Source organism: Oncorhynchus gorbuscha, linkage group LG04 (assembly GCF_021184085.1).
Source record: "Oncorhynchus gorbuscha isolate QuinsamMale2020 ecotype Even-year linkage group LG04, OgorEven_v1.0, whole genome shotgun sequence".
NCBI lineage: Eukaryota > Metazoa > Chordata > Actinopteri > Salmoniformes > Salmonidae > Oncorhynchus > Oncorhynchus gorbuscha.
In genome coordinates this window covers 64,465,993-64,487,441 of record NC_060176.1, presented here as the reverse complement: position 1 = coordinate 64,487,441, position 21,449 = coordinate 64,465,993, and the positions used below count along the sequence as shown (strand labels likewise).

At 40.8% G+C, this 21,449-nt stretch overlaps 1 protein-coding gene across 1 annotated transcript in view; it reads right to left on the bottom strand.

Annotated features, from left to right (window-relative positions):
* LOC124034504 (cAMP-specific 3',5'-cyclic phosphodiesterase 4D-like) overlaps nt 1–21,449 on the bottom strand; it is a 337,787-nt gene that overhangs the window by 228,395 nt on the left and 87,943 nt on the right. The window lies entirely within an intron of this gene.

The window sequence follows — 21,449 nt, the reverse complement described above, 5'->3', positions numbered from 1 at the left end:
TGATTAATTGTTCAGCAGTCTTGTGCCTTGGGGGTAAAAGCTGTTAAGGAGCCTTTTGGTCCTATACTTGGTGCTCTTGCCATGCGGTTGCAGAGAAAACAGTCTATGTCTTGGGTGACTGGAGTCTCTGACAATTTTATGGGCTGCCTATTATATAGGTCCTGGGTGGCAGGAAGCTTGGCCCCAGTGATGTACTGGGCCGTAGGCACTACGCTCTGTAGCGCCTTATGGTCAGATGCCCAGCAGTTTCCATATCAGGCGGTCATGCAACCGGTCCGGATGCTCTCGATGGAGTATATATATCTGGAGTACTTCTCCTGTCTAATCCAGTGTCGTGTGTGAATTTAAATATGCTCTTTCTAATTCTCTCTTTCTTTCTCTCTCTCGGAGGACCTGAGCCCTAGGACCATGCCTCAGGACTACCTGGCATGATGACTCCTTGCTGTCCCCAGTCCACCTGGCTGTGCTGCTGCTCCAATTTCAACTGTTCTGCCTGCGGCTATGGAATCCTGACCTGTTCACCGGACGTGCTACCTGTCCCAGACCTGCTGTTTCAACTCTCTAGAGACAGCAGGAGTGGTAGAGATACTTTTAATGATCGGCTTTGAAAAGCCAACTGACATTTACTCCTGAGGTAGTGACTTGCTGCACCCTCGACAACTACTGTGATTATTATTATTTGACTATGCTGGTCATTTATGAACATTTGAAAATCTTGGCCATGTTCTGTTATAATCTCCACCCGGTACAGCCAGAAGAGGACAGGCCACCCCTCATAGCCTGGTTCCTCTCTAGGTTTCTTCCTAGGTTTTGACCTTTCTTGGGAGTTTTTCCTAGCCAACGTGCTTCAACACCTACATTGCTTGCTGTTTGGGGTTTTAGGCTGGGTTTCTGTACAGCACTTTGAGATATCAGCTGATGTACGAAGGGCTATATAAATACATTTGATTTGATAGTGCAGCTGTAGAACTTTGAGGATCTGGGGACCCATGCCAAATCCTTTCAATCTTCTGGGGGGGAAAAGGTTTTGTCGTGCCCCCTTCACGACTGTCTTGGTGTGTTTGGACTATGATAGATCGTTGATGATGTGGACACCAAGGAACTTGAAACTCTCGACCCGCTCCACTACAGCCCGTTGATGTTAATGGGGGCCTGTTCGGCCCGCCTTTTCCTGTAGTCCACGATCAGCTCCTTTGTCCTGCTCACATTAAGGGAGAGGTTGTTGTCCTTGCACCACACTGCCAGGTCTCTGTAGATGTGTGTCATTCAGAGGGTGAATGGGAAAGACAAAAGATTTAAGCGCTTTTGAGCAGGGTATGCCAGGTGCACCGGTTGTGTCAAGAACATCAACGCTGCTGGGTTTTTCACACTCAACAGTTTCCCATATATATCAAAAATGGTCCCCCACCCAAAGGACATCCGGCCAACTTGACACAACTGTGGGTGTCGACATAGGCCAGCATCCCTGTGGAACAACTTGACACCTTGTAGAGTCCATGCCCCGACGAATTGAGGCTGTTCTGAAGGCAACAGGGGGTGCAATTCAATATTAGGAAGGTGTTCCTAATGTTTTGTACATTCAGTGTATGTATGTGTGCAAACAGAGAAATGAGAATGAAAGGCATAGGCTATTCCTGGATCACTTGTTAGCTGGTGCAGCAGACAGAACTAAAAGCACACATTAGTTATTGAGTAACCATTGAGTAACCATTGAGTAACGCTCAGCCCACTAAAAACAGAACTCTCATTAGTGAATCAGGGCAGGAGTGTGTTATGCCACTTTTAAACAATACAGAATGAAGGGCAGAGACAACCCTTGTTGGTTCTCAGATGATCTAGCAGAAATCAAGGAAACAGAATGCTGTGTGGGCTACAGCGAGAAGCTCTGATTCAGCTGATGATTGGATGGCGTTTAAATGCCTTCAGAATCAGGGTGTGGCTATGACCGACAGCTGAAAGCAGACCACTACAAATCATCTGAATAATCCTTCCACATTTTTGCAAGTGAAAGGTTTAGAGTACAAAACAAAATGCACAGCTCTCTAAACAACTGCTGGTTACCTCACAGCTGGTTACTCTTTTAAGCAACGTTTGCTGTATGCAGGTGGATTATTTGATAGGTTTAAAGGTCAACATGAGCTCCCTGTGAAATGACCTGACACTCCCTAGCACTCCTTCACCAGGTCCTCCTTCTCGCCCTTCTCTGTCTCAGAGGTGCGTAGAGCCCTGAAAGTGTAGAGCCCTCCAGTGGCACTGATGATCTAGACCCCTGACTACTACAATTAGAGGCAGACATTGATTCCCCTTTAACATGCATCTTTAACCTCACCCTAGAATGTAATGAGGTTGTGGAAATCAGTGTTTGTCCTACCTCTTTTGAAAGCAGGTGATCCCACTCTACTGAATAACTATTGGCCCATATCTACGTTGTCTATTCTGGCAAAGGTATTGGAGTTCCTTGTCAATGAGCAGCTTATGGCTGAGTGGTTTGCGATGGGGTTTCTGGTCTGGCCACAGAACTGTCACAGCAATTTTGGAGGTTTTAAATGATTTTCACAGTGCCATGGACAGGAAGCAGCATTGTGTATCTGTATTTATAGACTTGGTGTTTGACACTGTGGACTGCCGTGGTGCAGAGACTGAAGTGTGCTGGGAATAGTGGTCATGCTCTGGAGTGGTTTGTGAACGACCTGTCAAATCGAACTCATTGTGTTAAGGCAGATGGTAGTATATCGGACACCTTTTAACATGATTCAAAATAATCTGTACGATTTCAAACTTGTTCTGAATTCCTCTAAAACAAAATGCTTGGTATTTCTCCAATACTAAACAATATGGAAACCATGTAATCACTACCTTGGAATCACAGTCTATAGAGCAAATCAAAACGTACAAGTATCAGGGAGTTTGGGTGGATAAGAAGTTCAGCCTCACCACCCATGTAAAGAACTTTGTCAGGAAACTCAAGCTGCATTTGGGGTTTTATTACCAGCACAAAGCTTGTTTTTCCATTGCCACCAGAAAATAGTTGATTCATTGTACTCTGTATTGGACTACAATGTATGTACAAGCCTCAAGCTCTACACTGAAGCCTCTTGACTCATGCAGCCCTTCATTTGTCACCAATCAGAGACGTCCATCTCAACATTGTGATATCAACAATGCTGTTGGGTGGACATTACTTGCAACATGCAGGCTCAAACACTGGTACATTGCTATTTAGAAGGCCATTTCAGGAAAACTGCCATTTTAACTATCCTCTATTCTAGCTTGATGTAACGGTTTTCTGTATGGGAAAGAGAGTAGGACCAAAATGCGGCGTGTAGATTGCGATCCATGTTTATTCAACTGAAGCAACACGAATCTAAATACAAACACTACAAAACAATAAACGTAACGAAAACCGAAACAGCCTAATACTGGTGCACATACACACAGACCAAGGACATCAAGACACTAAGGACAATCACCCACAAAACCCAACACCAAACAGGCTACCTAAATATGGTTCCCAATCAGAGACAATGACTAACACCTGCCTCTGATTGAGAACCATATCAGGCCAAACATAGAACTAGACAAACTAGGCATGTAACATAGAATGCCCACCCAGCTCACACCCTGACCAACCAAAACATAGAAACATACAAAGCAAACTATGGTCAGGGTGTGACACTTGAACTGAAAACACATACAAGCTCAAATCTCTATCTTGTTTTATTAAGAGTCGGGAAAATTAGAACCAAGCATTTTATTTTACCTTATTAACCAGGTAAGTTGACTGAGAACACCATTTAATTTACAGCAATGACCTGGGGAATAGTTACAGGGGAGAGGAGGGTGGATGAATGAGCATATTGGAATCTAAGGATGATTTGGTTGCCATGATGGTACAAGGACCAAATTGGGAATTTAGCCAGGACACCAGGGTTAGCACCCCTACTCTTACGATAAGTGTCCTGGGATCATTTAGTGACTACAGAGTCAGAACACCAGTTTACGTCTGAAAGACGGCACCCCTACACAGGGAAATGTCCCTATTTCACTGCCCTGGGGCATTGAGATTTTTTTTAAATGACCAGAGGAAAAAGTGCCTCCTACTGGCCCTCCAACACCACTTCCAGCAGCTTATGGTGTCCCATCCAGGGACCGACCAGGACCAACCCTGCTTAGCTTCAGTGGGAAGTCACCAATCGGATGCAGGGTGGTCCTTTCATTACACAGCCCCCTGGTCTTGAATTCCCTCCGAGCCCACCTAAAACCCCAGTACCTGGTGTCCCTGGAAGAGTTCAAAGGACAAATAGATGAACAGGTTGTTGAGACATGTAGTTGTTTCTATTTGTTACCCCATGTCACTAGTTTGCATTGCAAGGAAGCACGCTGTTTACTTCACACACACACGACACACATACCTGCACGCACGCACACACATCCACAGTTTGTTTGCTGTTGTATTTGTGCTGTTGCTAATGTCTTCTTGTCTGCGTTGTCTGTTTTGTCTTACATTGTTTTTTATCCCAGCCGCCGTCCCAACACAGGAGGCCTTTTGCCTCTTGCCAGGCCTTCATTGTAAATAAGAATTCGTTCTTAATTGACTTGCTGTCACGCCCTGACCTTAGAGAGCCGTTTTATTTCTCTACTTTGTGAGGTCAGGGTGTGTTTTGGGGTGGGCATTCTATGGTGTCTATTTCTTTGTTTTTGGCCCAGTATGGTTCCCAATCAGAGGCAGCTGTCTATCGTTGTCTCTGATTGGGAGTCATACTTAGGCAGTCATTTTTCCCACTCTCTGTTGTGGGATCTTGTTTTTGTTTGTTTCTGGTTTAGCGCTACAATACTTTACGAGTCGTTTATTCTTTCTTGTTTTTTTTGGTGTTCATTTAATAAATTCAAAATGTAGGCCTATCACGCTGCACCTTGGTCTCATTCCGACACTTGCCTAGTTAAATAAAAAAAATGTATTGCTGGGAATGTGTGTGTTTGAGTGTAATGTTTCCATTAGGATTTTTTTCCAGCAGCAGTGGCAAAGTCATCATAGGGGGTGGCGTGGTAGTGGCCCTGGCAAATGCTGCAGTCTCCGACCAAATATTTTTTAGGCCCTCCTGGCCGCAGAGACAAAATGTTCTGTTTAAAATCAAATTTCCTGCAATTCTACACATTTTGCTATGGGGCCAAGATAAATAAAATCAGTTTGAAAGCAAATTTCCTCTCAGCCCCATTGTGTGTAGTTTTAAAGTAATTGTCCAGTGAAAATCACACTTTTAAAAATGTATAGTCTGTTAACTCATGCCCAAATAGTGCTGAGCAGTTAGTGCTTTTTGAGGTCGATTAGTGCAGTTTGGTTCGATTATTAAAAAAGAATCACGGTTTTCGACCCAAAAAATTGCATTATGTGGGTTGAATTCTGTAACAACACAATGACTGCCCATACTGCTTAACACCATAATTTATTCACATGACTTTAAGAAAATATTTCAGTTGTTGTGTATTATATATTTGTTTTATTTGATGACTTTATAATTTCATTCAAAGTCATCATCTCATCTCTATAGAGCTGCTGGCTATGCTGTCTGACAAAATCACTGTTTTAGTAGTTCTTCAAAGTAAATAAAGCATACTTTTATGACTGCTGAATACCAACTATCAATCACTTAGATCAGTGTTTCCCAAACTCAGTCCTCGGGACCTCATGTTTTGGTTCTGCCAAGCACTACACAGCTGATTCAAATAATCAAAGCTTGATGATTAGTTGATTATTTGAATCAGCTGTGTAGTGCTAGGGTTAAAAAAAAAATGTGCACCCGTTGGGGTCCCGAGGACCGAGTTTGGGAAACACTGACTTAGATCATGTGTTTTCAGTTTGAGATACCTTGCGAACCAACTGCTCTATCGCTCTAGAACACACCATCTTATGTCTCTTTTACGTAGAAGGCGTCGAAAGAAACATATACCGGACAAGTAGGTGGGCAATGCATTATGGCCATTGTAGTTAATTAACCATTTTTCTGTGCTAAATTACACTGAACAAAAATATAAACGTAACATGTAAAGTGTTGCATGTTTCATGAGCTGAAATAAAATATCCCAGACAAATTTGTTTACATCCCTGTTAGTGAGTATTTTATACTTTATTAAGATAATCCTTCAACCTGACAGGTGTGGCATATCAACAAGCTGATTATACAGCATGGTCATTACACAGGTGCACCTTGTGCGGGGGACAATAAAAGGCCACTCTGAAATGCTAAGTTTTGCCACCAAACACAATGCCACAGATGTCTCAAGTTTTGAGGTAGCGTGCAATTGGCATGCTGACTGCATGAAACTCCACCAGAGCTGTTGCCAGAGAACTTAATGTATATTTTTCTACCATAAGCCGGTTTAGAGAATATGTTAGTACGTCTAACCGGCCTCACAACCGCAGACCACATATAACCACGCCAACCCAGTACCTCCACATCCGGCTTCTTCACCTGCGGGATCGTCAGATAAAGGTAGGGGGTGGTGCTGAGGAGTATTTCTGTCTGTAATAAAGCCCTTTTGTGAGGAAAAACTCATTCTGATTGGCTGGGCCTGGCTTCCGAATGGGTGGGTCTATGTCCTCCCAGGCACACCCATGGCTGTGCCCCTACCCAGTCTATGATATCCATAGATTAGGGCCTAATTTATTTATTTTACGTGACTGATTTCCTTATATGAACTGTAACTTGGCAAAATCTTAGAAATTGTTACATGTTGCGTTTATATTTTTGTTCATTATCATTTCCTGCAATTATACACATTTTGCCATGGCTTATGCCATGTTCTTATGCTATCTGAGTGACTCAAACATTATAACAAAATTAATGGCAGCCCCATGCCATGACATTATTTGAATTTTAGATTCTCCCTGGCTGTTTAGTTATTCTCAAAGATGATCTTATTTAAACAATATATTGCTCCATTATATTTTCTACATAATTCATATTTTGTTTTAGTTGTTTATGTTTATCCTGAAAATGTTTTACCACCCAGAGGAAAAAATTACTTTTATTTTTAATATCATATTTTTGGGAGTAGCGACCAAGATTTGGCAGAGGCAGCCTGCCACCGCTAAATAAATATAGGTGAAGCATTTTGAGTGTGTATCCAAAGTGGCTGTGTTAGTCATTCCAAATGGACCCCTTACCCCTACACTATAGATGGGTGCTTCACCAGGTGGATGTCTGATAATGAACTTGCTTTCACCTGCCCGGGGAGAAGACAAGGAGAGGAATTCTCTTCAGACTATTGAGTTTCACCCTTGCACTGATGAGCTCAACATTAAAGGAGAGCTGATGTCATCTCTCACATAGCTCCTAGAAAAAGGCTGTCTCAAATCACTCCACTACTGGTTCTCTTCCCTTACCACAGTGACTTTATCTTTGCTATTCAGGAATTGTGACTGCCTTAACCTTAAGCAATGTCATCTTCAAATAGTTGTCATAAAAAAGGTGACGCCCTAATGGTGTTAAACTGTAATAATGTATCCATTATGCATCTCAGTATGCCAGTATCCAGTGAAAAACACACTCCTTTATTCCACTGATCAACATTTATAGCCTTGTTGGATATCTTGCGTAGGCTCAAAGTGATTCGCTATTCTTATGTTCTTCCATTCTTCTACAGAACCAGGTTTCCAACCATTGAGAGTGGAGAGAACAGGTAGTGAAATAGATAAATGAAGAGGCCATAATATGAATCCATTTCTCTGACCCCATCTCTACCCAGCAATGTTGAGCCTGACCTCACTGTCCTCCACAAGCCAATCTGTATGAGCAAACCCATATCTAGTTTACTGTGTTCCTGTACACAATGGAGCGATTTCAGCAGCAACATAATTTTTTGTTGAATTCAATCATTTTGAATTTGCATTAGGTTATTGAATTTGTAATGCACAAATTTAATCATTGAATTTATAAATGTAACTTTTATTTCAAATGTAATTTCTATTTAATTGAATATTCAATTTCGATATTTACAGTGGCAAGAAAAAGTATGTGAACCCTTTGGAATTACCTGGATTTCTGCATAAATTGGTCATCAAATTTGATCTGATCTTCATCTAAGTCACAACAATAGACATACACAGTGTGCTTTAATTAATAGCAAACGAAGTATCATATTTGTATTGTCTATATTGAATACATAATTTAAGCATTCACAGTATAGGTTGGAAAAAGTATGTGAACCCCTAGGCTAATGACTTCTCATAAAGATAATTGGAGTCAGGAGTTACCTTATCTGGAGTCCAATCAATGAGATTAGATTTGAGATGTTGGTCAGAGCTTCCCTGCCCTATAAAAAAAACACTCACAAAATTTGAGTTTGCTATTCACAAGAAGCATTGCCTAATGTGAACCATGCCTCAAACAAAAGAGATCTCAGAAGAATTGTTGACTTGCATAAAGCTGGAAAGTGTTACAAAAGTATCTCTAAAAGCCCTGATGTTCATCAGTCCACGGTAAGACAAATTGTTTATAAAATGGAGAAAGTTCAGCACTGTTGCTTCTCTTCCTAGGAGTGGCCGTCCTGCAAAGATCACTGCAAGAGCACAGCGTAGAATGCTCAATGCGGTTAAGAAGAATACTAGAGTGTCAGCTAAAGACTAACAGAAATCTCTGTAAAAAATTGCGAAAGAGCATCTGGATGTTCCACATCGCTACTGGCAAAATATTCTGTGGACAGATTATACTAAAGTTGCTATCATCGACGGAAAACCTAGTTCCCAAGACATTTTGCAGGAGAACGTAAGGCTCTCTGTCTGCCAATTGAAGCTCAACAGAAGTTGGGTGATGCAACAGGACAACGACCCAAAACACAGAAGTAAATAAACAAAATAATGGCTTCAACAGAAGAAAATATGGCTCTGGAGTGGCTCAGTCAGAATCCTGACCTCAACCTGATTGAGATGCTGTGGCATGACCTTGAGAGCGGTTCACATCAGACATCCCAAGTATACTGCTGAACTGAAACTACAGAAACATTTTGGTTGAAGTTATTGCTGCCAAAGGAGGGTCCACCAGCTATTAAATCCAAGGGTACACATACTTTTCCCACCCTGCACTGTGAATGTTTACACGGTGTGTTCAATAAACACATGGAAACATCTAATTGTTTGCGTGTTACTAGTTTAAGCAGACTGTGTTTGTCTATTGTTGTGACTTAGATGAAGATCAGATCAAATTTGATGACCAATTTATGCAGAAATCCAGGTAATTCCAAAGGGTCACATACACATGGTTAGCAGATGTTAATGTGAGTGTAGCAAAATGCTTGTGCTTCTAGTTCCGACTATGCAGTAATATCTAACATTCACAACTATCTTATACACACAAATGTAAAGGGATGTGTAATGAATACTCAGGGAGAAAAAGGTGTAGATTCACACAGAGCGCGGCAGATGTTTATTAAGCCTTCGCAGAAGGTAAGAATCGTGGTCAAACACAGGTAGGCAAACAAAAACAAACAATACCTCACAACCATACAAACAGAAAGAACTGAACTAAATAGGGAGCTGATGAGACCAGCTGAGAAACGAACACAGGTGAAATCAATGAAAGACAGGGCTACGTTCCAGAACACAAAGAAAAAGAACACAAGTTTGACTAAGAAAAGAAAAGCAGAACCTTACAGGATGAATAGAATATGTACATATAAATATGGATGGCATGCGGAATAGGCAAGATGCAGTAGATGGTATAGAATACAGTATATACATATTTATCATCTCTGTGATAAATATAAGCTTCTCGCAGTTTCTGAAGCCAATGTGGCATGTTTCATTTTTTTATGAACAGGGCTCTAGCGTTTGAACCAAACCTTTTTGGCTATAAACTATTATGACCCCATTCTGGAAAGCTAACAGGCTAACCACACTGCTGACGTTGCAAAATTAATTTAGAAATCTATGTTATTCAATTATTGAACCCACACTGCCAACGAGCATCTGCGTTGTCGAGGGCTAAAAGAGAAATCAGTTCTATTTCTGTAACGGCGTTCTTCGTTTGTCAAAAGAGAGTCGGACCGAAATGAGGCGTTGTGGTTACTCATGATCTTTAATGAAAGAATAGCGATACATGAAAAATAACTGAAAAATACAAAACAACAAACGGAATGTGAAACCTAATTACAGCCTATCTGGTGAAACTACACAGAGACAGGAACAATCACCCACGAAATACAAAGCGAAACCCAGGCTACCTAAATACGGTTCCCAATCAGAGACAACGAGAATCACCTGACTATGATTGAGAACCCCCTCAGGCAGCCAAGCCCATACAACACCCCTACTCAGCCGCAATCCCAATAACCACAAAACCCCAATACGAAATATAACAAAACAAACCCATGTCACACCCTGGCCTGACCAAACAATCAACGAAAACACAAAACACTAAGACCAAGGTGTGACAATTTCTGACGCAGATCGTCAGTCCTGCCTCTCCCATCTCCTCATTAGTTTATAGAAGCAGGTACCCACGTGCCATCTCCTCATTGGCTATACCCACGTGGGTGACTGAATGATGAACGAGGTCAGTGGCGGTAATGCACCTAATTTATGAAAGTTGCCAATCGCAATATAAAGTCAAGAGAAGAAAAAGCCTGGAAGAAAGAGAGATGACTAGAAATGATTCGGTTGACCGTTTTATCTGTGGATTAAGTGGCGGAGTAGAAGACCTTGTGCATTTCAGGTAAAATAACAACTCAATGTTTATATCCCAGGACAAATTAGCTAGCAAGTGCAAGCTAACTAGCTAAATTGCCATAAATGTTTAATGCTTTTCGACCTGTCCCCAAATTAATATAATTGGTTCAGAGTTTGTTTTGATATTTTAACCTGCGTGTCGTGATCGCGTTTGGTGTAGGGGGATAAAATAAATGTATGCACGATGGCGCACACGCGCAGCCGGTTTGGGTCCGTGTAAGACTCTCTGGAACATGCCTGGAGTTCCTCTCTATGATGATCACAGCCCGTGCAGGACACGTTAGAAGGGAGTGTCACGGAAACCACAATTTGGCCTCCATGAGAATATAGTTGAAAAACCCTGCGTTTGATTCTATCCGTTCTCCTTATTTTTCCTGGCTGGAAAAGTACCAGGATGTTGTCTCTGGTTTTGAATCTGAAATTTGAAAATCAAATCTGATTCAGTGTCGACCTGTCATTAAGGGATGGTGGGGCAGTACCAGTCAAAAGTTTGGACAAACCTACTCATTCAAGGGTTTTTCTTTATTTTTTACTATTTACTATATCAAGGGTCTCTTTCCAAGATTAAAAGGATAACCTTTCTGTTCAAGTGTTGCTGTGCACAACAAGTCCCCAAAATGTTAGTATGCTGCTGCATAAATTATGTAATATGCCAGGGAGATATGTAAACTGTAGATAAGAAAGTAATAATAAGTGAATTAAGCTGTTAGTAGCCCATGTGCCTCACCCTAGTAATTTGGTCCCTTTCCCCTCATAACTTAGCCTACTGTTCTGACTTGGTGGTGCACATATAGCCTATATGCTGTTTTAGAGAAATGTCATCACTGAATATTGTAAGAGATTTCATTGTCTGCTTATATGCCCCCTTTACTTATCCTCCGGTTCTGACGTGTACAGGGAGAATACTATAAGAACGGCCTTTGTTCTGAATTATGTCGCTGTACATTTCAAAAGTGCTGAACAAATAGTTATACCGACTACATCCATCTTGGCTCGCTCTTTAATGTCTTAATCAAAATTACAGATTGCCTCTTATCTGCTCATCGTTCCCTTATGCCATAGTTTGTACATCTCAATTGTCAATAGAAACCACATTTGTCAGCCATGTTTCTTTTACAAAGGCAGTAAATGAGGCTGAATGAACTGTTTCGCTGCCAGACAAGGCTCAGGACCTCACAAGGCTCTGCTGATAGCCAGGTGAAGCAGGGTAAGAATTCACTCCATGGTGCTTAAAAATGAAGCTCTGCTGTTGGGACAGCTTTATGTAGACCCTAACAGTTTGTGGGCACCGTTTCACACCGTTATAGTTCAATTAATATATTGTTTAGTGTTGTGTTGATGCTTTGCTGGCATGCATAAACAAATATTTGGGGGAATTTGCCCCACCAAGATTTACATGCTAAAATAACCACTGATCTGAATGCATCTGAAAGGTTTAATATATTAAACTTTTATCAACTTGAAATGATTGCTTGATATGCAGACAATGAATGCAATATCTACCCTATTGAAACTGAATATATAAATATTGTTATTAAATATTCAATTACATTTTAATTGAATTTGAAAATGGAATGCAATATTCATTCACTTCAGTTTCAAATCATGAAATACAAGTAACATTTATGAATTCAATGATTAAATGTGTGCATTACAAATGCCAAAATAATGCCAAAACAAAATCCTAATACAAATTCATGAACACAGTAGGAACACTGGCATTTCTAAAGTCTTACAGCAACCTCTTGGATCTGGGAAAGAACAACTGGATTCATCTTTAACCTTGTCATTGAGACTAGCTGCTATGTGTATCATGAGAAGAAAAATAATATCCACCACTCTTTCAATGCTCAGAGCGTTTCATCCAGCATCTTTTCAACCACATCTCTTGGAGCATGGTGTGTACACAGTGTGTGGGTATTTCTCATGTGATATTCTATATACCCTCTGCTTCTGTGGATGTGTAAACTGTACTGTTTATCAAAGCGAGGAGTACACAGTATTCAACCTCTCATCTACCTCTTCACTGTACTTAGGTATGCGGCCTTGCGTCCATCCTCCTCTTACAGGCTATTTACAGAGAGAAATGACTCAGGGAAAGGCAGATACACTCCGAATATAACAGGAAATGACATAATCACTTTCAGTCTAGAACACCAGTGGTGTATTACTGACTATGTTTCATGCAGATCAGGGCAGTTTATTATACAGGTCTGAATTAGCAAGGAAGTATAGTCTACGTAAAGGATTTCAATTATGAAAGCACACTGATATGTTAAGATCTGCAGGAAATGTCTTGTGTAGTCAGTACTGTACACTCATCTTCCATCTCTATCTCCTCCTCCTTATGATAACCCCATAGTCATGACTTTCATCAACATCAGCATTGCAACCACTATCATCACCATCATCATTATCATCTTCATCTTCCTCAACACTAACTCAGGTTTGCAGATGCCCATGAGAGTCTATACAGCCACCACCTTCAGGCCAAACAGTGTCATTACAACAGACCAACAGACATCACGACTTGGAAAGTGTTTTAAAGAGGCAATCAGCAGTAGAAACAATACAAAATCACGTCCGTTTATGTAAAAAGCTGAGTTATGGGGCATGAGATATTTAACCACACTCAAATTCAAGGAATGACGGTTTTGATGCCGTTTTGAGGCTGTTTATTTACATTACATTTGTTTACAAACATCGGAGTGAAACAAACATGTATTTTGGGTTATGATGGGGTACGACAGATGAACTAAGCTCATTACACATTTATAAGTTCTATTCTTCAAGAATCAATGGGTACATATCATTCATTTTTATGTCCAAAAGTTGATGTAGCAACAGCTGATTGCCCCTTTAAAGCTACAGTAGTCTGTCAGTCAGCTAGGTAGTGGTACACTGCAGCCTCAGTTGAATTTCATTAATGATCGTTCATCAACAACAGTTTTCAGTTAACTAATGTTGATGAATGGGAAGCAATGGTTGTTTTAACTATAGCCTGTGGTCTATCAATACTGCATTGTGTTTGCACCCTTACAGAAAAAACAAATGATGTCATGTAGAAAATCACATGTTTTTGGAATACTTGATCACGTGATCATGTTTTCACATGTGTAGTTTTGTCACATTAACTTCACATAAGATTACATGATCTACTTGTCCCTCCATTTCCTTGTGTCTATTTCTCTCTCTTTCTCTTTATCTCTCTCCCTTCTTCCTCCCTCTCTCTATTCTATATTGCCCTCTCTCTCTCTCCATTTCTCTTTTCCCATCTCTCTCTCCCCTCCCCCCCTGCCTGAATGACGTCTGGTTGTATTTCACCCTCGTTACCAGGGGCAACCTGGATGGAAGGAGACAAGTGGATGTGTGGAAAGATAGAACTAGCTCAGGGCTTGAGACATAAAAGGGGAATGAAAAGAGACAAATCTGCAGGACAACTCCCTGCTCAGAACACACACACACACACACACACACACACACACACACACACACACACACACACACACACACACACACACACACACACACACACACACACACACACACACACACACACACACACACACACACACACACACACACACACACACACACACACACACACACACACTCGCTTCTGTCTTCCAGCCATTATTTCTCTTTATTTTTCCCTTTCTCTCCTTTCACCACACACATACAGACAGAGACACATATACACAAAGTGCCATATCCAAGAACATAGCCTCTATGATATGGAAATATTATGAATACAGGATACAGCACACAGTGATTGAAGACTCAGTAAATGGCTGGTTGGTATGTGCATGCTGCTCTCTGCTGGTTACTTTACAGTACAGTATCTTGTAGTGTGAATTAATTTTCTTGGACGGAGATGAGTGGTTCTTATGAAAGCTTGTTTCTGTCCCACAAAAAGACTATCAGGTAAAGACATATCTCATAATTTAGAGAATTCAACATAATGTATTAGCCTGGAAGTAAGGACTAGTCCTCTGTCCTGAGGCTAGTATGGGGAAGTTTATTGTCTAATATAATGGGGAGATACTAAATTATCTTAGGGAGTCTAGCAGAGTGAAAGGTAGAGATTTTTCTGAGTTACACAAGGCTACACATGGAGGGGAAGCTTCATTCAAATAGTGAGAGAGAACCAAAGTGGAGAGAGAATCAGACTGTTGGAATCCAAGCCTCTGTCTCCCTTATGTGGATATCTTCTACAACTGCTTCCCAGCTGAATCCAAACTATGACCCACAACATGAAACAGAAGGTTCCGACAGAATAGTAGACTGTAGCTATGATACATAATGCATGCATGCTACATTTGCGTGAAAGAGAAGAATCAGCACTCAATGAAAGTTGTCTTTACATATTGAATTCAAATAGTTGCACCCTCAAATCAAATCAAATCAAATTGTATTTGTCACATACACATGGTTAGCAGATGTTAAATGCGAGTGTAGCGAAATGCTTGTGCTTCTAGTTCCGACAATGCAGTGATAACCAACAAGTAATCTAACTAACAATTCCAAAACTACTGTCTTATACACAGTGTAAGGGGATAAGGAACATGTACATAAATCAAATCAAATCAAATTTTATTTGTCACATACACATGGTTAGCAGATGTTAATGCGAGTGTAGCGAAATGCTTGTGCTTCTAGTTCCGACAATGCAGTGATAACCAACAAGTAATCTAACTAACAATTCCAAAACTACTGTCTTATACACAGTGTAAGGGGATAAGGAACATGTACATAAGGATATATGAATGAGTGATGGTACAGAGCAGCATACAGTAGATGGTATCGAGTACAGTATATACATATGAGATGAGTGTGTAGACAAAGTAAACAAAGTGGCATAGTTAAAGTGGCTAGTGATACATGTGTTACATAAGGATGCAGTCGATGATGTAGAGTACAGTATATACATATGCATATGAGATGAATAATGTAGGGTAAGTAACATTATATAAGGTAGCATTGTTTAAAGTGGCTAGTGATATATTTACATCATTTCCCATCAATTCCCATTATTAAAATGGCTGGAGTTGGGTCAGTGTCAATGACAGTGTGTTGGCAGCAGCCACTCAATGTTAGTGGTGGCTGTTTAACAGTCTGATGGCCTTGAGATAGAAGCTGTTTTTCAGTCTCTCGGTCCCAGCTTTGATGCACCTGTACTGACCTCGCCTTCTGGATGATACCCTGCCACAACCCCAAACTAAGGAGAGAATTAATTTGCTGATAACTTTGGGGGTTATGTGATAACTGGCTGATAAGTCATAATACACAGAATAAAGCCAGTATAGCTTAATAAACAAATGTTTATCTTTAAACTTTACACTGCATACAATATACAGTACCAGTCAAAAATTTTGACACACCTACTCCTTCAAGGGGTTTTCTTTATTTTTTACTATTTTCTACATTGTAGAATAATAGTGAAGACATCAAAACTATTAAATAACACATATGGAATCATGTAGTTAACAAACAAGTGTTAAACAAATCAAAATATATTATATAATTGAGATTCTTCAAAGGTGCCACACTTTGCCTGGATGAAAGCTTTGCACACTCTTGGCATTCTCTCGACCAGCTTCATGAGGTAGTCACCTGGAATGCATTTCAATTAACAGGTGTGCCCTGTTAAGTACATTTATGGAATCTCAAATATAAAACTCTTGGCACTCTTGGCATTTTGATTTGTTTAACACTTTTTTGGTTACTACATGATTCTTCCATATGTGTTATGTCATAGTCTTGCTGTCTTCACTATTATTCTCTAATGTAGAAAATAGTCAAATAAACAAAAATCCTGGAATGAGTAGATGTGTCCAAACTTTTGACTGGTACTGTATATCATAACGCTTACATCATAAGACTCAAATTAGAGTACGTAGAAATGATCATTTGACCAATAGAGGGCAGGCTTTGCTCAGAAACCACTCAAACATCCACATTGAAACAGCACTTCTTTTGCATCAAATTCTCATTGGAGGCATTTCAACAGCCACTGTGTCTGACCACAAGAGAGTCAATGAGTCTAGCACATAAGGCTACTGGTATTGAGACTAGTAGCCTTATGTAGGACATGTGATCATATTTACACTATCAAATGAGCTTTAAAATCTGACTTAACACAAAACCTCAGGCTTTCTAAGATATCAAACAGCACTTAAAAGCCTCTTCTGACAACACAAGAGACAACACTCTCAGAGGTCCAAAAAGTTATGGGCAGAGTCAGAAAGATGGCTGTCAGAAGTATTACAATGTAAACTTACTTTTAATCTGTCTGTCTGCATATTTCAAGACATGGCATATGAGGATGCAGAGAGATACCTGATGGGTTGGACGATACTTTTCTCGTCAATCATCTTGAAAAAAACATATTTTCAAAATGAGAAACCAAACAATCCTCCATCGTTAACACAATGGACAGGTCAAATGCTTTATTATCCGAATGTTGAAAGTGCGTGGGCGACGGAGAGAAACAAAACAGCACAGTTTGAGGCCATGTGGCGGAGAGTGATGCGGGCGCTGGAGTTGGAGGTGTGAGCAGGTGTCTGGGCAGAGGTGATGTTGTGGATGTTTGTGTGCCTCTGTATGTTGTTGTTTGTATGTGGATGTTTTGTATTGTAAAAAAATGTATGATTTTTTTTTTTAAGTAGATAGCAGAAGTGTCCTATTTTACCTGTCCTTCCTTGTGTTGCACTGAATGGTTGTGTGTCTAATACTATGAAGGCTGACAGTTCTCTCTTTTCACTATTTTTACAGTTTAACATTGAAGGGGCGTTCACTGCAGGTGACTCACCACACTGATATAAAATGAGAGTGTTTGGCTGTCCGCAGAGAGAAAAGTCCACGGTAATAAAAACATACTGTTAGGTAATAATGTCTGGAGGCTGTGAGTTCCCAACTATTCCCTGACTCTATGAGCAATCAAATATTAATGTCTTCTTCTGACTGAATGTAGAATTCTACCTTTCTTCAAATGATGGAAATGACAGCACCATCAACAGGAATATTTAGATGGCCCCAGTCTGCAGTCCACTTTGAATAGACTATACGTTTGTCTTTACATAGCCCCCAAACTACAACTACACAGAGACAACTGTTCAGACAGGGTAAAACCAACAAAGCTCAGCATCTCTATAGCCAACTCCACCATCCATACATACAGACCTACAGGGATAAATCAAATCAAATGTTATTTCTCACATTTATTTTACCATGCAAGTGAGTTAAGAACAAATTCTTATTTTTCCATTGGCGGCCAACCCCAGGCAAACCCTCCCCTAACCCGGGACTCCCGATAACAGCCGGTTGTGATACATCCCGGGATCAAACCAGAGTCTGTAGTGAAGCCTCTAGCACTGAGATGCAGTGCCTTAGATCACTGTACCACTCGGGAGCCCTAAAATGTGTTGAATACAACACCTTACTGTGAAATGCTTACTTACAAGCCCTTAACGAACAATGCAGTTTTTAGAAAATACCTAAAAAAGTAAGAGATAAGAAAAACAAATAACTAAGGATACCGATACAGAGTCAATGTGGAGGCTATATACAGGGGATACCGGTACAGAGTCAACGTGGAGGCTTTATACAGGGGATACCGGTATAGAGTCAATGTGGAGGCTATATACAGGGGATACCGGTACAGAGTCAATGTGGAGACTATATACAGGGGATACCGGTACAGAGTCAACGTGGAGACTATATACAGGGGATACCGGTACAGAGTCAATGTGGAGACTATATACAGGGGGTACCGGTACAGAGTCAATGTGGAGACTATATATAGGGGGTACCGGTACAGAGTCAATGTGGAGACTATATACAGGGGATACCGGTACAGAGTCAATGTGGAGGCTATATACAGGGGATACCGGTACAGAGTCAATGTGGAGGCTATATACAGGGGATACCGGTACAGAGTCAATGTGGAGGCTATATACAGGGGATACCGGTACAGAGTCAATGTGGAGACTATATACAGGGGATACCGGTACAGAGTCAATGTGGAGACTATATACAGGGGATACCGGTACAGAGTCAATGTGGAGACTATATACAGGGGGTACCGGTACAGAGTCAATGTGGAGGCTATATACAGGGGATACCGGTACAGAGTCAATGTGGAGGCTATATACAGGGGATACCGGGACAGAGTCAATGTGGAGGCTTTATACAGGGGGTACCGGTACAGAGTCAATGTGGAGACTATATACAGGGGGTACCGGTACAGAGTCAATTTGGAGGCTATATACAGGGGATACCGGTACAGAGTCAATGTGGAGACTATATACAGGGGATACCGGTACAGAGTCAATGTGTAGACTATATACAGGGGATACCGGTACAGAGTCAATGTGGAGACTATATACAGGGGATACCGGTACAGAGTCAATGTGCCAATGTGCGGGGGCACAGGTGTCGAGGTAATTGAGGTAATATGTACATGCAGGTAGTTATTAAAGTGGCTATGCATTGATAAGAGAGTAGCAGCAGCATAAGGGGGGGGGGGGGGGGGTCTGGGTAGCCATTTGATTAGCTGTTCAAGATTCTTATGGCTTGGGGGTAGAAGCTGTTTAGAAGCCTCTTGGACCTAGACTTGGCGCTCCGGTACCGCTTGCCGTGTGGTAGCAGAGAGAACCGTCTATGACTAGGATGGCTGGAGTTTTTGAAAATGTTTAGGGCCTTCCTCTAACACCGCCTGGTATAGAGGTCCTGAATGACAGGAACCATGGCCCCGGTGATGTTCTGGGCCGTATGCACTACCGTCTGTAGTGCCGCCTTGCGGTCGGAGGCCGAGCAGTTGCCATACCAGGCAGTGATGCAACCCGTCAGGATTGGTTCAAGCCCTGAAAGAGTTCAAAGCAGTGTCCTCTTGGTGTCCCCGGCAAGGAGGGCCAGGATGGCAGTGGGCTGGCAGCGTGCTCATCAGCCAGTCAGAGTAGCCTTCCTCCCACTCCCCCCACCACATCCCCCTGCACTGTGAGAAGGTCACCCCCTGACCACAGCACCCCTCTGACAGGTCCAGAAATGACACAGCAGCATTCTGGAGGATTCTGCATATATTTTTGGATTAACCAAACTCAGTAATGTAATCTGATTACATTCAGTTACTTTTAGATTACTTTCCCCTTAAGAGGCATTAGAAGAAGACAAAAATGTATGTTACCAATTGAACAACATCTATTGTAGGATAAATCAATGTTAAAGTTTACATAGGTGGCCATGTATGGATGTAAATGTTACTTTATGAATTGGTTTAGGTAGGCTTCTTCTAACCCATCACTTTCTACTACATATAATAATATGATTAAATTATTATCTTTACATTAAAAACCAAAGTCTATCAGAATTCCAGTCATTCCAATAAATGTTAACCTTGATCTTCAGAATTAGGACTTGGAAATATGGAAGTATAGATTAGCCAAATTGTTTAACCTGAGCATAACCCCAAAACTAAGGATTTATAAGCCAGCCCTACTCTGTTGTTTATGATTTTGTTATCATGGAGGATTGATTAGGCTCATTGATTCGAGTTGAAAAATAAATGCTGCGCTCATGGAATGGCATGCTTTGAGCACTACTGAAAAGTGTTATTTACATATGAAAAATGAATGCCATTGGCTGCATTTGCTATAGGCCTATTGTTTACCTGTTAGTTGGTGAAATTGTGATATCTTCATAATATGCAGCTGTTTAAAGGGCAAATCCACAGATGAAACATTAACAAAACGGACACCCCTTCTCTGTTTTGGTAAAAAGCTGAGGGATGTGCCTGGAGAAATGTAACCACTCTCTCAGATCATTAGACAGAGCTATGGACTGACCATCCATGATATAAAAATGATTGTTTTAACCATGTTGTGAGGCTATACAGTGTTTGTTTACGAAGAAGAAGGCCAGCATCCCGGAGTCGCCTCTTCACTGTTGACATTGAGGCTGGTGTTTTGCGGGTACTATTTAATGAAGCTGCCAGTTGAGGACTTGTATGTTGTCTGTTTCTCAAACTAGACACTCTAATGTACCTGTCCTCTTCCTCAGTTGTGCACCGGGGCCTCCCACTCCTCTTTCTATTATGGTTAGAGCCAGTTTGCTCTGTTCTGTGAAGGAATCAGAACAGTTTCAGCTGTGCTAAAATAATTGCAAATGAGTTTTCTAATGATCAATTAGCCTTTTAAAATGATAAACTTGGATTAGCTAACACAACTTGCCAATGGAACACAGGAGTGATGGTTGCTGATAATGGGCCTCCGTACGCCTTCAGTATGTAGATACTCTATTAAAAATCAGCCGTTTCCAGCTACAATAGTCATTTACCACATTAACAATGTCTACACTGTATTTCTGATGATATGATCAATTTGATGTTATTTTAATGGATGCAAAATTTGCTTTCCTTTCAAAAACAAGGACATTTCTAAGTGACTCCAAACTTTTGAATGGTAGTGCATACAGTTAAAGTTGGAAGTTTACATATACCTTAGCCAAATACATTTAAACTCAGTTTTAAACAATTCCTGACATTTAATCATAGTAAAACATCCTTGTCTTAGGTCAGTTAGGATCACCACTTAATTTTAAGAATTTGAAATGTCAGAATAATAGTAGAGAGTGATTTATTTCAGCTTTTATTTCTTTCATCACATTCCCAGTGGGTCAGAAGTTTACATACACACAAGGAGTATTTGGTAGTATTGACTTTAATTTGTTT